The 14,211-nt window shown below is 32.4% G+C and overlaps 1 non-coding gene across 1 annotated transcript; it reads left to right on the top strand.

Annotated features, from left to right (window-relative positions):
- The first annotated feature begins 10,669 nt into the window (after positions 1–10,669).
- On the top strand, positions 10,670–10,776 carry LOC131183687 (small nucleolar RNA R71). The gene has a single exon (XR_009151726.1). It is a non-coding gene; the product is annotated as a small nucleolar RNA R71 (small nucleolar RNA).
- The last annotated feature ends 3,435 nt before the right edge of the window (positions 10,777–14,211 follow it).

Here is a 14,211-nt window from a genome sequence, read left to right as displayed (position 1 = left end):
TAAATCCGACATTACCAGTCGGAAATTGTTCTTGAAGAAGCTGTGGCATGGCTGGTCAAGGGAAAATTACCAGAAATAGAAGAGAAAAGTTCGGCCATTTCATTTTTCTCTCACATCTCGTAACCTTGGATCCACCAGAATATTGCCATCTTCAACACTTGAGAAACACCGCTAGAGCTTGCTGGAGGTCCTGGTTGCATCTTTGGCAATGCTAGCTTGGTTGGAAAGAAAGAAAAAAATTAAAGGGAAGGGGTAGGTTGGTTGTCGGAGACGCGGGAGAAGTGGTCTCCCTACTTGCTTCCAAAACGCTGCTTAGTCTGCACTTTCATTTCAACCTCTTTTTTTTTTTATATATAAATTTCTTTGATTGGCTGTTAATGGAAGAAGAAACTTGTAGTTGGTCATTTTAATTGAAATTTCCCTCTTTTGATATATATATATATATATATATATATATATATATATATATATATATATATATATATATATATATATATATATATATATATATGTATAATTTCTCTCGAGCAAATATCTCACCTACCTTTTGCATTATAAGAATAAAATACAATTTAACCTCTACTTTTTTAATAATTAAGTTTAGTATTAGAATAATATACTAACAATGATAATTAAACACATTTAACGTATCATTAAGCATAATAATAATAATACATTTTTTTATATAATCAATTGTTAATTAAAAAAATGCATACTAATATTATTCCAAAATATATCCATAACAATTTAATAATACAAATTTATATAACCCATTCTAATTTAATTTTTCTAAAATATCATTAGAATAAGTAAAAATATTAAAACATTAAAAGAAAATCACCATGATAATATATTTTATTAAAATAATATTTTGAGTTTAAGAAAGTAGAATTTGAATAAGAAAAAAAAAATTTAGGGTTTGATGTCATTTGGAGCAAAATAGAACCAGGTTGACCTGCGAACCCATGCAGAAAACTTGCAGGTTCAGGCCACCCCCTCTTTGTCCTTTAATTCAATTTGCATCACCACTTAGGAGTGTACAATTTCAATTCCGATTTAATTCTTTGTGAGAATTGAAATTAGAATTGAACTTTGATTTTTTTTTTTTTAATGTTTTGGAACTAAAAGAGGAACTAAATTTCAATTTTAGTCCCGGTTCGATTCTAAGTGTTTTTTGTTCTGATTCAGTTCTAGTTTCAGTTATGATTTTAATTCTAATTTTGGTTTCTATTTGATTCAATTCTCGATTCTTATACCCAAAATTGTAGTATTATTGTATACCTTTTAAAAGAACAAAAATAATTATATATTTCTATTATCAAAATATTAATAAAAATAATAGTACTAATATGAAAATAATAATAAAATATTAATAAAGTAATATAAACATATTGACATACTTAAGAAAAATATTAAAATCAAACAAATAATTCTCACATAAAAATATAAGATAACTCAAAATATTCATAATAATTTATATAATATTTTCATCTAAATTATAAATAACAGTAAATCAATGAATATCATATGGATTAGGATTAACATAGCCAAAATCACAAAATTGCATAGTTTTGGGCTTTAGAGAATTTTTTTTATTATATTTTCATTTAACTCTTTAAATTTTATTGAACAATATACAATTTTTATTAGTTTAAATTTTGATTCACGATAATAAGTATGAAAAATAAATTTAATTTTAATACATTAGATGTTTATAAAAATTTTGTATATTATAATTAAAACTTTTTCAAATTAAAAATAAAATAGCTAATGTAATATTAAATTCATTGAATTCAATTAATAACATTCACTCTTAAATATTATTTTAGCTCATACTCTTCATGATCATCACAAATCTCATAAAATATTTTATTTGAATTGCACCACTGTCATTTTGAACGGACCATAATTTATTTCCATGAAACGTCTACAAATTAAACTGCTTAATTCATAACATATATCATCTTAATAAGCAAATTCTACTATATTTATACATATTTTTTTAATTATATAAATTTTAACTAGAAAATATACTACATAATTAAAAATTGATTTAATCATATAATTAATACTATAAAGTGATTTAATATATTTATAATTAAAAATAATAAAAATTAATTACATATAATATATATAATTTTATTGAAATTATATAATATATCTAAATAACATAAAAAAAACACACAAATATAAAATAAGTTCTTCAGCTCCGTTCAATTTCGATTTGATTCTTGATGAAGAATTAAAACTAAACCAAAAGCAATAAAATAAATTTGATTCAATTTCTATAATAACGATTCTTTTTCAATTTCTCGATTTAGTTCAGTTCTTCTGTTCGGAGCCCATAAACCAGTAATAACTCTCATGGCCACAGATATCTGGGTTTATTGAGTTTCTCGAATGGATTTGCTGAGTTGAATCTGGGTTTTGTTTGAAGATGTTCATTATTTATTTATTTATTTATTTATTTATCAGCAATCAATGCATGTGATTTTGTGAAGTGTCGTGGAGTACCCGGCACCAAGAAATTTTCTTTGTTCTTGTACATTTGTAGTTGTAAAAAATACGCATCAAGCACAAGAAATGATGTCCCAGCCAATTCCATTTTGGTCATTAGATTCAGGAGGTTAATTAATTGGATGAACTGTTAATTCTTTTTTTTTTCCCTTTCTTTTAAGCATTAGTAATCAGATCTTCGTTAGTATGCTAGTACACCTAAACCAGCAATCAGAACCGCATCCACTGCAACAGCCCATGCATCTGCATGAGCATACATAGCGATGTTCATCAGTTGATTTTCATGGATTCATTTTCTGGGTTTCATTTGAAGGTTTTCTGGGTTTAGGTATTGAGTGATTGTTCTGTGTTTGGGTGATATGTTGAGTAATTGTTCAGTACATTTCTCAATTCGTTAAGTTGAATATGTGTTGGGTGATTCTTTTATGTTAAGTGATTGTTCTATGTTTAAGATTCAGTGGCATCTGTGTTTGGAGAGAATGAACATTTTTTAGACATCTGAAAAATGTATAAGAGCATATTTAAGCTTTTATTTATTTATTTATTTTTAAATATCAGAATTCAAATAAAGATTCGAAAGGTTTAGAATTTTTTATAATTTATTTTGTTTTTGCTTGATTGTATTGGTGTCGTCCCCCTTATTCTTCAATAGAACAAATTCATCAAAAAGTCTAGAACTACAGAATCAGAAATTATAAAAAATAAAATAACGTAATTGGGATCGGCTTAAACTGTCGTAGTCGATTACCCATTTGCAAGCCCTATTCTAAATTATATGACGTACGGTACTCTAATTAAATATCGGCAACTTGCAAACATGGAAATTAATTTCTTATTTACACTGACCTCGTTGTCTCTGTAGAGTCGCTAATGGCGCCGTTGACATAAAAATCCCCCAAAATTTTTGTGAAAACTGTAATAAACATCTAACTTTTCTCAAATGAATGTGACATTTTCGTTTTGTCATTAGATAGAGGGAAGGGATTAGGGATCCGAAACTCGAGACTGACTTTGCAATTGGTTAAGTGTTATGCCGGCTAGGTGAAGGTGACATCTCTCCCACTCGCGATTTCTAAACAATGATATTTCTTACTAGAGAATTAAAAAATTAGTTTTTATTTATTCAGTTAACAAACTTTTATTGGCTTTGACAGTTGTAACTAATTCTTATTTTCTTTCCCACCTAACTACTCTGATTTATATAAAAATTAGCTTACTTGATTCAGTAAATAAGTCAAGTCACAATTTCCTCATTGTTCATTTTGTAATATGGTATCAGAGCATTTTCTCTAAGACGGTTATTATTTTTTTTCTCTTTTTTTCTTAAAGCTTTCTTGAGCTTTCTTGAATTTTTGGTTTCTTTTGTGATTTGTTCTTCACAATCTATAGTATTCTTCAATCTGCATGGTTGTGAGTGATCATTTACAGAACCCTTTTAATCCCTTTTTTTTTGCATCCCAATGAAAATCCGTCATTAGTTTTGGTTTCTTCCGTTCTTACTAGATCTACTTACCACTCTTGGGCAAGGGCTATGAAGATGACTTTAGCATCAAAGAATAAACTGCAGTTGTTTGATGGTTCACTTGCTGCACCAGCAAAGACAGATCCAATGTATTCAACTTGGGAAAGGTGCAACACTATGGTGGTTTCTTGGATCACCAGATCTCTTTCTTCTTCTATTGCGCAAAGCGTTCTTTGGCTTTATAGGGCTGTTGATGTTTGGAATGATTGGAAGGAGAGATTCTCCCAAGGGAACATTATTTGAATATCTAATCTGCAAGAAGAGATTTTCAGTTTCAAGCAAGGTGAGCTTTCAGTTACAGAGTATTTTACTCAGCTGAAAATACTATGGGATGCGTTAGTTAATTTTCACCCAATTCCATCTTGTACATGTCAAATTCCGTGCACTTGTGAAGCAATTACAAAGATTCAAACATATATGAGAAATGATCAGGTGATAAGATTTCTCAAGGGTTTAAATGAGTAGTTTGCACATGTTAAGTCTCAAATTATGATGATGAAGCCCTTACTCTTAATGAGCAAAGTATTTTCATTAGTTCTTCAACAAGAAAGACAAATGGCTGGTGCTGGTATGGATTCTAAGGTGTTTTTGAACAAAGTTATTAAGAATGAGAATGGTACTGCTAGGAGTTATGGCAGAGATAAATTTGGCTCCAACATGTCACATGCTGGTAAAAGTCTAATTAATGGACCAATTAAGTTTTGTAGCAAGCAAAGGCACACTATTGATACTTGTTACAGAAAACATGGTTTTCCTCCTAGATTTAAATTCAAGAATTCTGGTCCTATTGCTAATGCAATTTCTGCTGATCATGTTGAGCAAATTCCTGTTTTTGAACCAGTATAATCAGACCATAATATGAGTTCCAATATGAGTTTTACTCCTAAGTAGTATCAGAAGTTGTTCTTAATTCAGGATCAATCTTTGACAGCCACTTTACCTCACCTAGCCAACCAACTTACCATCCATCACACTGGTAACACTTCCAATCTAGACGTGAACACTCCTAATCCTATTACAGGTAACCGTTTTACTTTAATTAATAAATCCATATCTGATATGTGGATTCTAGACACAGGAGCCACTGATCACATTTGTTTCACTTTATCATCCTTTACAACACATAAACATATCAAACCTATTTCAATTAAACTACCAAATGGTCATTTTGTTTCTGCTACCATATCTAGTACTATTCAGTTTACTGAAATTTTTTTCTTGTTTTTGGACACTCTACATTCCTACTTTTACTTTCAATTTGATATCAGTTACCAAACTTACATCATAACTACACTGTAACTTATTGTTTCAACATGCTCATTGTTTCATTTAGGAATTGAATACTTGGCAGATGATTGGTTTAGCTGAAATGAAGGAAGGATTGTATGTTCTGGTTAGTCCTTCACCAAATTCCACAATCTCAGTTGCTTCTGTCACTACTACAACATTACCATCTTTCCCTCCAACTAGTTTATGGCATTATAGGCTTGGTCATCCGTCCATTCAAGGATGTTAGCCATAAATAAGATTTGTCCTTCTATTACTTGTACTGTTGACCATATTTGTGACATTTGTCATTTTTTTAAGCAAAGAAAATTGTACTTTCCACATAGTGAGACACATAGTACTGCTTTGTTTCAACTCATTCATGTAGACATTTGGGGTCCTTGCTCCATATCTTCAATAAATGGACACAAATTCTAACTATTGTTGATGGCTTTTCTAGACATACATGGATTTTCTTGATGAAAGGCAAATCTGAAGTTAGGTCTCTTCTACAATCCTTTGTTCAAATGATTGAAACACAATTCAATGTTAAAGTCAAGACCATAAGAAGTGATAATGGTCCTGAATTTCTTATGAATGATTTTTATGCTTCCAAAGGTATTCTTCATCAAACTAGTTGTGTAGAAACACCCCAACAGAATGGAATTGTTGAAAGAAAACATCAACATATCCTTAACATAGCTAGAGCTTTAATTTTTCAATCCAAGTTGCCTAAAACTTTTTGGAATTATGCTGTTCTTCATTTAGTATTCTTGATAAACAGGCTTCCCACTCCATTTCTTCAAGAAAAATCCCCCTTTCAAATTCTTTATAGTGAAATCCTTGATTATACCACTTTTAAAGTTTTTGGCTCTCTTTGTTTTGCTTCTACTATCCTTGCTCACAGGTCCAAATTGGATCCAAGGGCTCGAAAGTCTGTGTTTTTGGGCTACAAATCTGGTACTAAGGGCTATGTTTTGATGGATATTAATTCTAGGGAAATTTTTATATCTAGACATGTTCAGCTTCATGAATCTATTTTTCTATTTTCTCAATCTCAGTTTGTTCAACCATTTTCTCAGGTCAATGATACATCATTTACAAATTATTCCTTTCCTTCTTTTCCTTCTTTTCATGAAAATACTTTTTCCTCTTCATCCTCTTCATTTCTTGTTTCCACTAGACAATCCACTAGACAGAGAAGACAGCCTAAGATTACCATTGCAATCTTTCCCAATCAGCTACATCAACTCATTCATCTATAGGTATTAAGTATCCTTTATCATATGTTCTTTCATATGAACATTTATCTCCTTCTGATTCTCATTTTACTCTTAATATAACTTCTCACATTAAACCTAAGACCTATAACCAAGCTATTAAGAGTGAATATTGGAGAGAAGAATGGCTAATAAAATTGCTGCTCTTGAGCAAAATAATACATGGTATCTTATTGATCTACCTGCTAGGAAAAATCCAATTGGATGTAAATGGGTTTATAGGATAAAATACAATTCAGATGGCTCTATTGAGAGGTATAAAGCCAAACTTATGGCTAAAGGATGTACTCAAATAGAAGGGCTGGATTATTTTGACACTTTCTCCCCAGTTGCTAAACTCACTACTATCAGATTGTTGCTTGCTTTAGCTTCTATTAACCATTGGCATCTTCAACAGCAAGATGTCAATAATGCATTTCTACATGGGGAGCTTGATGAGGAGGTTTATATGGTTCTCCCTCCTGGTTTCAATTCTTCAAAGTCAAATCAGGTCTATAAGCTCCAAAAGTCTTTATATGGTCTTAAACAGGCTAGTAGACAATGGTATTCCAAGTTATTGATAAGTGCATAATTTATTGATTTTACTTCCTTCACATTTAGTGTTTCTAGGGTATCTTTATGCCTAATTCAATTGATTAAAGTATAACTATCTATTAGGTATATGTTTAGAGAGTTGTTGAAATAATTGTGTTAAATGGAGAAATTTTCAGCATTTGCATTAATTTGACTCTTGCTGAATTTTTTAGGGTTTTGGTAAGTCCTAGAGCATAGAAGTGTGGAAGGAAGCTTGGAAAGTTCGAAGGATTGAGAAGCGTTGTTGATACAAAGTACACGGGTTATGTAAGTACAACCACAGACCCATGTAACATTCTGCCAGAAGAAATCCAGAGAACCGAGGAAGAAACAAAGTACATGGGCCATGTAACTTGACCCATGTAAATCCTGGAGACCCGTGTAACCTTCTGTGACAATGCAATACATACTCAGCTTCAGTAAGTTACACGGCCCTGGGCCATGTAGTGATACACGGGCCGTGTATTCGTCGACAATCAGTTTCCTGATTTTGCTCCAGTTGCAGTTTTTGACAGAAAGAAAGACTCTTAAACCTAACACTATATAAATAGAAGAGGCAACAGCTGTCACAAAGGAAGAGAATCAGACCTTCGTTCTCCATTTACATTCTAGATTTCTTCAATTTTCTTCTTTAATTTTCTGTAAGCCATGAATATGAGTAGCTAAGTTTTTAATTCAGTTCAAGAGATTCAAGTTCTTTTGCTTGATTTGTGAGATCAGGTTCTTAATTTAATTTATGTCTTTTTGAATATCTATTGTTTTCTGATTCATTGTCTTTGATCTATTGAATGATTTGCTAAAAAGGCCTATTAGTTAATTGTTTGATGTGATCAATTGCTAGTTCATCTTTATAATCCATAATAGTTGTGTAAGATTAAACATGAGTAACAATTAGGTTTTATTGATTATGATCCCAATTTTCGATAATAACCTAAGAAAACAATAGGGTGAATTAAATGATTTATGCTTCATAAATTATTGTTCAGCTTAACTACTTCCTATTCTTAAAGCAGTTATTAATTTGATGAGAATTGCTTAATACCAATTCAGTTAATAATTAGAATCAACAAGAGTGCTGGGCTTGAATTGATGAGTATAGGGAAGTTAGGGATTTTACCTCGCTATTTGGTAAATCTACGTTAAATATTCAATAAGAGATAATTGTATTTCTTTAGTCTATGATCGAATCAATGCATTGGAATGCGAATTACCTTGGACTGAAGTTTGTTTAATTTGAGAGTTTCATATTTAATTTTAGTTCTTAATTTTTGATTTTTTATTTCTTCTTTGGATCGCGAATTACCCCCCCAACCTTTGTTTCTTTTTCTATTACACAAGTGCACGAAATTTAATAATTTAGTCTCTAGGGTTCGACCTGGATTTACCACTTGCTACAGAAAATATTTCATAATTGGTGATTTCAGTTAATTTAATTTTTGGTGGATTCAACAACCATCAACCTCCTTTGAGCTTCTCTACTTGGTTTAGCCTCATCCTCCAGTAAAATCTTATGCATGCACACTGATGGACTTATACCTTTGATGTCAACTATTGTCCATCCAATTGCTTCCTTGTGTACTCTCAGAACTCTAATAAATATGTCTTCTTGAATCTTTGTTAAATTACTTGAGATGATAACTGGAAGTGTCTCATTGTCTCCCAAGTAAACATACTTTAAATGCTCAGGTAGAGGCTTGAGTTCAAGAACTGATGCCTACACCACATAAGGTAATTATTTTGTGTGAGATACAGGTAAGCCAATCTTTGATATTCCATGCCTTTTTTGAACAGGAGGTAATGACTGCGATGCCATTACTGCATCTTGAACCTCTACACTTAATGGTTGATTGGTACTGACTTCTTGAATTCCTTGACTAATCACCACTTCTAACTTATCCTCCATGCTTAACTCAAAAACATCCTGCACAAATGTATCAACAACATCAATAGAAAAAACAGAATGGTTATCAGTAGGATACTTCACGGCATCAAAGATTTAAATTTGACAGTCTTTCCATCAAACTCCATAGTTAAGGTACCGTCATTCACATCAGTTTTTGTCTTGGCAGTTTTTAGGAAAGGTCTTCCAAACAAAATCAAAGCTAACTTTGATGTGGGAACACTATCCTCCATATCTGAAATGTAAAAATCTGCAGGAAAAATCAATTCTCCAAACTGCACCAACACATCCTCAACTACTCCCAATGGGTAAGCATTAGAATGATCAGCTAACTGAATAATAACACTGGTTTCTTTCAAATGACCCAAATTTAAAGTTTGGAAAACTAAATTTGACATAACATTAATAGATACTCCTAAATCTGCCATTACACGTTCAAATTTAGAATCACCTATTCTGCAGGGAATAGAAAACGAACCTGGATCCTTACACTTAGGGAGTAATTTTTGCTGAATTAATGCAGACACATTTTCCCCCACACTGATCTTCTTATTATTCCTCAACTTGCGCTTTATCGTGCATAGTTCCTTAAGGAATTTAGCATACTTGGGAACTTGTTTGATCGTATCAAGTAAAGTTATATTAACCTCCACCTTCTTGAAAGTCTCAAAAATTTCTTTGTCTTGTTCTTCTTTCTTAGTCTTAGCCAACCTGCGTGGGAATGGAGGAAGAACGAAATTATTAACCTTATTCAGTTTAGGTTCAGCATCTACCTCAACTTCAGGAACTTCAGACTCTTTTGCTCCTTACTTTTTCTTTTTTATTGGCTCATGTGGAGTCTGATTATCAACTTTTTTCCCACTCCACAACACTATAGCACTTGCATTTTCTCTGTGGTTCATGACTATTTGTGATGGAAGCTTTCCAGAACCTTGAGCTTCCAGCTTACTCATAGATGAGGCTAACTGACCAATCTGCCTCTTTATATTTTGAATTCTATTTCTGATCTCCTGTTGAAACTGTTGTGTATTGTTAGCCAAAGCCTTAACAATTTCATCAAGTGACATATCTTGATTTGAGGGAGGTGGAGGTGGAGGTGGTTGATTCACTTGTGGTCTTTGCTACTGGTATCGATTTTGCACCGGTTGATTCCCATAACTCAAATTGGGATGATCTCGCCATCCTGGATTATAAGTATTTGAAAAGGGATCATACCTGCGTTGTGGCTGTCCATAATTTCCTACTGCATTAGCATGTTGCATTGATTCATCCTCTTGTAATGCAGGACACATGTCAGTAGCATGACCCGAACCAGTACAAATTCCACATACCTTAACAGTTTGCATATTCCCTACAGCCAACTGCCTCACCAAAGAAGTTAAATCAGAAATATGTTTCTCAAGGTTAGATGTACTTAACTCATTAACCTTCATTGGTGTGTGATCCATTCTCATACCAAACTGCTGAGAATTTATTGCCATGTTAGCAATTAGCCTCCTTGCTTCTTTTGGGGTCTTGTCAACCAAAGCTCCTCTATTAGCAGCATCTATCATACTGCGGTCCATTGGTAGAAGTTCCTCATAGAAATACTGAATCAAAAGCTGCTCACTTATTTGATGATGGGAACAGCTTGCACACAGTTTCTTAAATAGTTCCCAATACTCATACAAACTCTCTCCATTGTACTGTCGGATGCCACAAATTTCTTTTCTTATGTTGGCAGCACTGGAAATAGAAAAATACTTCTCCAAAAATATCTACTTCATCCCATTCCATGAGTTGATGAATCCAAAAGAAAGGTAATATAACCAATCCTTAGCTGTGCCTTCCAGTGAGAAAGGGAAAGCTTGAAGCTTGATTTGATCCTCTGAAACTCCTTGAGGTTTCATGCTGGAACACACAACATGAAATTCTTTTAAATGCTTATGTGGATCCTCACCTACAAGAGCATGAAACTTAGGCAACAAATGGATTAGTTCAGATTTCAACTCAAAAGCAATATTTAAAGCACGGTATTGAATATACAAAGGCCGTTGGTTTAGATCAGGAACAACCAACTCTTTCAAAGTCCTAGCAGCCATGGTTTTGTTTTTGGAATTTGAATCCAAATTCGAATCCGAACTTAACTCCCTTGGAGATTGGACTCCTTCAGATGTACTTGAAATCTACTTAGCCTACTTAGCCAATTTTCTTAACTGCTTAGCTGTTTTTTTCTATTTCTGGATCAAATATCAACTCACCAAATTGAGAAGTTCTTGTCATAAACAAAAAGAAATCAAAGTAAAAACAGAAAAATACCTCAAAACCCTAGAAAACAATGAAATTTGGCCTCAAGAGGGTGGGGCCAAGGAATCCTATGGATTGATTGGTTTTAATCAGAATGTCATTTCCTTCAAAATAGGTATGGGCCGCTCTTCAAATTCAACCAAAATTCTTAATGAATAGTAACACCGTAATTTTTTTTCGAAAACCTAAAAACAGCAACAACTCACAAACAAAATTAATAACAGAATATCCTAACACCAAAAACACAAAATCCAATAAATTTCAGTCCCTGACAATGGCGCTAAAATTCTTGATGGTTGTCGAATCCACCAAAAATTAAATTAACTGAAATCACCAGTTATCTCAAAAGCTGATCAACTGTGGTTATAGTCAATCCAAATCAGACTATTCTCTCTTTGTTAATAAACATGACAGCTCTTTTACTGCCATTTTAGTTTATGTTGATCATGTTATCTTGGCAGGCAATGATATTAATGAAATTAATAGAATCAAGAAGTTTCTTGATGATTCTTTCAAAATCAAGGACTTAGGTGACTTGAAATTTTTCTTGGGATTAGAGATTGCAAGATCTAAAGCAGGAATTTCCATTTGTCAAAGAAAATATGCATTGGAAATTCTCTCTGATATAGGATACTTGGCTGCCAAACCTGCTACAACACCAATGGATTCTCATCTTAAACTTAGCAACAATTCAGGAGATCCATTACCTGACTCTTCCTCTTATAGGAGATTGGTAGGCAAGTTGCTTTATCTCACTACAACTAGACTTGATATCACTTTTTCCATTCAACAACTCAGTCAATTTCTTTCTAAACCTACTGAGATACACCTTCAAGCTATGCATGGGGTCTTGAGGTACATTAAAAGTTCCCCTGGTAAAGGCTTGTTCTTTCCTTCTGCTTCAACTATCCATCTCAAAGCCTTTAGTGACTCAGATTGGGCAGGTTGCGTGGATACGAGGAGGTCTGTTATAGGATTCAGTAGTTACCTTGATGATTCTCTCATCAGTTGGAAATCTAAAAAGCAAACCACTGTCTCTGAATCATCTTCAGAAGCAGAGTATAGAGCTCTTGCAGCTACTACTTGTGAAATTCAGTGGATTGTTTAGTTATTGAAAGATCTTCATATCTCTCATCTTATGCCTGTTAGTATTTACTGTGACAACCAATCAGCTCTTCATATTGCAGCTAACCCCACCTTTCATGAAAGAACTAAACATATAGAACTTGACTGTAATATTGTTAGAGAGAAGGTTCTTTCCGGATTGATTCACTTGCTTCCTATGGCCTCTTCTGCTCAATTGGCTAACATCTTCACCAAGGCTCTTGCAGTTTCACCCTTTCAAAAATTGGTGCTCAAGCTAGGAATGTTAGATATACATTCTTCTCCAGCTTGCCCACCAGAGAATTAAGAAATTAGTTTTATTTATTCAGTTAGCAAACTTTTGTTGACTTTGACTGTTGTAACTAATTCTTCTTTTCTTTCCCGCTAGCTACTCTGATATATATAAAAACCAGCTTAACTGATTCAGTAAATAAGTCAAGTCACAATTTCCACGTTGTTCATTTTGTAATAATATTCTTGTTTTTTCTGTAACTTACCTCACGCAAACACAGAAACTTAACGGAGAAATTAGGAGAACAAAATGGCAACTGCATCAAAGAGAGGATGCGTCGCATTGTCTCTGGCTATTATGCTGCAGATTGCTTTCCTCAGCACTTGTATATCAACAAGCAGGGCGGTCCTTCTCAATGGTAGAAAAAACATTTCATTTATTGGTAATCAGGGTGTAGCTTACGAATCCATTAAAGAAGAGATTTTCATGGAATCCCATGCGAGTCAAAGGCTTCTTGCAGATGATCGAAGTATATTACGTACAAAGTTTTTGGAAAACAAGCATTCTGCGATCATTATGTTTTTCTTTTTCTTTTGTATTCCTGAGCTGAGATGCTTAATGCTTATATTCACTGTCTTATTTCGATTCTCTTCTGATAATTTTTTTTGCTGGTATATTTCTTTATTTTATCATTAAAAAAAAACTAAATTTCAAAATATTAAGACTTCATCAATTTTCATCCATTTCAATTTTTTGTTTTTGTATGAATGCAAATTAAGCAGTAGGAATGTAATTTATAATCATTTTTTTCAGACAAATTGAAATGAGTATATATATATTGAAAAAGAGAAATATTGAAATTAATAAGTTTGAAACTCGAAGTCACCTGTTAACGTTTTTTATTTGACTCAAAATCACAGAAAGAGACCTATCATTAAATTCGAGGTGGCACCTAATAAAAAGAATCATTAAACATCTCACAGCTTCTTTCTATTACACTCTTAAGTAAAGTTAGTTATCATACGAATCACATCTTTTTCTATTGAATGTTTATAGTTTTATTTAGTGGCATAGAACTCGTATACTATTTATATTTATTATTTTATTTAAATTAAGGTTTTTTTTAACGGTATTAATTTAATGTCATTAAGTTTATTAATAAAAAAATATTTAATCCGCTGCAAACAAAACCTAAAATATCTCTTTGCCAAATTTTTCCTCTCCCAGAATTTTTATCTTTGCCTCTCCACAAATCACTGAGCCGTTTCTCAATCTTTCTCTTTCCACAAATATACTCCTTGTTTCGCTTTAATTCATTGGCCATTGGAAATATGGCACCACAACTCCATGTTTGACTCAGCATACCATTTTTCTCCATTATATATAAATGTGAAAAGAGGGATATTGGTTTTTCTAAAAATGTCTTTCTTGTTTTAAATTAATTATGATGATATTTTATCATTTAAATTAATTTTAATATTTATATAAATTTAAAATTTTTAATTTTAGAGTTTATATATATATATAAAAG

The sequence above is a fragment of the Hevea brasiliensis genome, chromosome 9 (assembly GCF_030052815.1).
Source record: "Hevea brasiliensis isolate MT/VB/25A 57/8 chromosome 9, ASM3005281v1, whole genome shotgun sequence".
NCBI lineage: Eukaryota > Viridiplantae > Streptophyta > Magnoliopsida > Malpighiales > Euphorbiaceae > Hevea > Hevea brasiliensis.
Note: the sequence above shows the minus strand (reverse complement) of the source record. Positions and strands in the feature narration are given on the sequence as shown.